This window comes from Orcinus orca, chromosome 17 (genome assembly GCF_937001465.1).
Source record: "Orcinus orca chromosome 17, mOrcOrc1.1, whole genome shotgun sequence".
NCBI classification, from domain to species: domain Eukaryota; kingdom Metazoa; phylum Chordata; class Mammalia; order Artiodactyla; family Delphinidae; genus Orcinus; species Orcinus orca.
The window spans coordinates 34502105-34506122 of record NC_064575.1 but is presented as its reverse complement, the minus strand read 5'-3'; the positions used below and the strand labels follow the sequence as shown (position 1 = coordinate 34506122).

Below are 4018 nucleotides of genomic sequence, written 5' to 3'. Positions count from 1 at the left end.
AAGATCCTGAATAGCTAAAACAGTCTTGAGAAAGAAGAACACAACTGGAGGAATCATGCTCCCTGGCTTCAGACTGTGCTACAAACCTACAGTAATCAAAACAGTATGGTACCGGCACAAAAACATCCATCACTGGAACAGAATAGAGAGCCCAGAAAGAAACCCATGCACTTATGGTCAAAGAATCTATGACAAAGGAGGCAAGAATATGCAATGGAGAAAAGTCTGGGCTTCCTTAGGGATGGTTTCATCAATTAATTTGTTTTCTTAAATGGACCATACTTTTCCATGTCTTTGTATACCTTGTGAGTTTTTTGGTGGAACATTTGGCTTTCAAATATTATAATGTGGTGTCTATGGAAATCAGATTCTCCCACTTTCCCAGGGTTTTCTGGGCTTTGGATTGTTGAAGGCTGTAGCAGTCTGTTTGTTTAGGGACCTTTCCAAACTAGTTTTGCAATGAGTGTACTCCTTATCGTATGTAGGCACTGAAGTCTCTGTTCCTTTAGTTCATGTTTACCTAATGTTTTGACAGAGATGTCCTTGAATTCCTGCACCTAAGACAAACAAAAACAAATATACACAAGCACATCCACATGCACACTCAAAACCACACACCTCTCCCCATTGTGCAGATTGCTGGATCACTCCTTCAACATTTAGCTGACCTGCACTGAGTTCAGGGCTCAGCCCATGGTAAAAGCTTAGAGACTCCTCTGGTGTTTTCAGAATACGCATCTGATCTTGAGTATGCATGTGGCTTTCTTAATTTCTCTGGACACATGTGTACTTTTTGTATGTTCTAAGTTCCCAAAGAATCTCCCCCAACTTTTGCTCCTGCATCTTATGTGGTCTATTGTATTTCAATGCACAGTCTTCTGCCCCAGCCATCTGTGCTTTGTTAGTTCACCTTGCACTTTTTTTGAGCAATGACTGCTGCTTTTCCAGACTGTGTTCCAGGTTAGCTAAGACAGAGATAAGCATCTTGTGTCAGTCCTTCAGGTAACTCCCAGACAGGTTAGAACAGATACACATAATAATCCGAGAGTATGGTCTCTTCTGCTCCCTCCTGAAGCAGGATTGAGGGTCCCATACTAGGAATGGTCTGCTGCTACTTTAAGACTATCACTGCGTTAAGACCCCACCACTTTAAGACCATCACTACACTAACAGTAGATGGGGCAAGGGCAAGTAAAAATGCCACAAAGCTTTCCTGCCATTTTCAAATTGCCTCTTCCCTGGTTCAGTATGTGTTTGGTTGCTGTAAATCTTTGCCTGATTTCAGGACTAAGAGAAACTCAAGGAACCCCACAACAAGAAACAGTATGATCAAACTCTCAGATGCCAAAAGACAGAGAAAGAATCTTTTCTCCCAAAGGAGAAAGAAACAACAAATTTGTTACAAAGCAGGGATCCTCAAAAAGATTCATAGCTAATTTCCTATCTGAAACCACGGAAACAAGAGGCCAGACATATTTAAAATGCTGAAAGAAAAAAACTCTCCACCAAGAATTCTATATTTGGCCAAACTGGTTTCAAAACTTAGGGAGAAATTAACACATTCCCAGATGAACAAAGGCTGAGGGCGTTTGTTTTACAACTTCCTAACACTGCCCTATGACAAATGCTAAACTGAACCTTCAGGTTGAAATGAAAGGACACTAGACAGCAACTCGAAGCTGTATAAAGAAATAGAAATCTCCAGTAAAGATAAATACATGGGCAGATACTAAAGCCAGTATTGTGCTACTGGCTTGTAACTCTACTTTTTATTTCTCACATGATTGAAAAAACAAATGCATAAAATAATCATAAATCCACGTTATTGGGCTCACAAAGTATAAAGGTGTAATTTGTGACAACAATAATGTAAGGAGGAGGAATGGAACTGTAGAGGAACAGAGTTTCTGTGTGCTCTTGAAGTTGGTTCCAATTCAAATGATATTGGTTGAACTTTAGAAGGGTAAATGTAATCTTCTCGATAACCACAAAGAAAATATCAATAGACTATATGCAAAAAGAAATGAAAAAGGAATCAAGAGTTCACTACAACAAAATCGGCTAAGCACAGAAGAAGTCAGTAATGGAGTAAATGAGGGACAAAAAATGCATAAGACATACAGAAAACAACCAGGAAACAGACAGAATTAAGTTCTTCCTCATCAGTAATTTTTAAAAGAGTGGATTAAGCTCTCCAATAAAAAGATAAATATTGGCAGAATGGACTTTAAAAACATCCATAATCCAAGTATATGCTGTCCGCAAAAAACTCACTTGATTTCAAGAGACACAAGTTGGTTGAAAGTTAAAGCACAGAATAAAATATCCCATGCAAATAGTAACAAAAAGAAAGAAAGAGAGAGAAAGAAAAAGGAAGGAAGGAAGGAAGGAAGGAAGGAAGGAAGATAGATCTGGGATGGCTACATTAATATCACACAAAATAAGCTTTAAATCAAAAACTATCACAAGAGGAAAAGGAGGCCACTATATGTTGATAACAAGTTCAATCTATCAAGAAGATATAACAACTATACACATATATGTACCAAACATCCCCCAAATAGTGAAGCAGACATTGACAGAATTGAAGGAAGAAATAGATAGTTCTAAAATAATAGTTGGAGATCAATACCTTGCTTTCAATAATGGATAACACATCTAGACAGAAGATCAGTAGAGAGGTAGGGGGACTGAATAACACATTTAACCGACTAAGCCTAACAGCCATATATAGATCACTCCACTCAACAACAGCAGAATACACATTTTTCTCAAGTACACGTGGAACATTCTCCAGGAAAGACCATATGTTACGCCACAATACAAGTACCAATACATTTTTAAGAAACTGAAATCATACAAAGTATCTTCTTTAGCCACAGTGAAATGAAGGTAGAAATCAATAACAGAACCATTGGTAGCCATTTCCCATCATGCCTGCCACACATGATATAAAGCAATGAAGGGAAAAACATAACTGACCATTTAGAAAAGTGGGAAAGAGGACATACCATTGACACAGAGTGTGTGCTGTTTCCCGTTGTCAGGGATAGAAATAAATTAGCATCATTTATTCATTAGTGTGTTAATTTCTTGGTCAATCATTGCGCAGCCAGTGTTTCTGCCTGATGGGAAGTTTTCGTATACTCAGTGTTGAGCGGAGACAACCTTGAAAGGGACATTTAAAAGGATTATACTGTGATGGGCTTAGCAGTACCCTTCCTCCTATGCCAGTATTTAGGCTGGGGTATTTCCATGCAGTGTGTACAATCGTAGGCCCCAGGTCACCAGAATTTAGTTGGATTCGTTTTGTTAATACATTCCCTCAGTACTTTGTCTTTTATTTGACTGGTGCATTTACTTCATTCTTTATTATCACTGCGAAACAACTTTGTTTCCTGTTCAGATGCCAAAAAGTGGATATCAATACCTCCTGAGTTTTACACATCACAGGTCTGTTTTACATATCAGAGACAGAGACAGCAACTATTTCCAATGACTTTGAGACATGCTTTGAACATGTGATTAACATGTGGAGTGTTGAAATGTGTGTCGAACTCATTATACTTGCTCTAAAAGGTTTCAAACTGCAAAGATTTAAAAATCTGTATCTTTGAATAGTTTTCCTGTGCTGTCCCTTTGTGTCAGACTGTTAATGTGCAGTCTGGCACCTTCAAATAATGTGGCTTTGTAACCAATTATTTACATGTTGTTTTATCCACAGAGAATCTTTTTTTTTTAATAAATTTATTTATTTTTGGCTGTGTTGGGTCTTTGTTGCTGCACATGGGCTTTCTCTAGTTGGGGCGAGTGGGGGCTACTCTACATTGTGGTGTGCGGGCTCCTCATTGCTGTGGCTTCTCTCGTTGTGGAGCACGGGCTCTAGGCGCTGGGGTTTCAGTAGTTGTGGCACGCCGGCTTCAGTACTTGTGGCTCATTGGCCCTAGAGCACAGGCTCAGTAGTTGTGGCGCACGGGCTTAGTTGCTCCGCGGCATGTGGGATCTTCCCAGACCAGGG

At 39.3% G+C, this 4018-nt stretch overlaps 1 long non-coding RNA gene across 1 annotated transcript; it reads left to right on the top strand.

Moving 5' to 3' along the window:
• Positions 1–1514: 1514 nt before the first annotated feature.
• LOC125961843 (uncharacterized) lies at positions 1515–3762 on the top strand. Its single transcript, XR_007472919.1, has 2 exons — positions 1515–1969; positions 2250–3762. It is a non-coding gene; the product is annotated as an uncharacterized LOC125961843 (long non-coding RNA).
• The last annotated feature ends 256 nt before the right edge of the window (positions 3763–4018 follow it).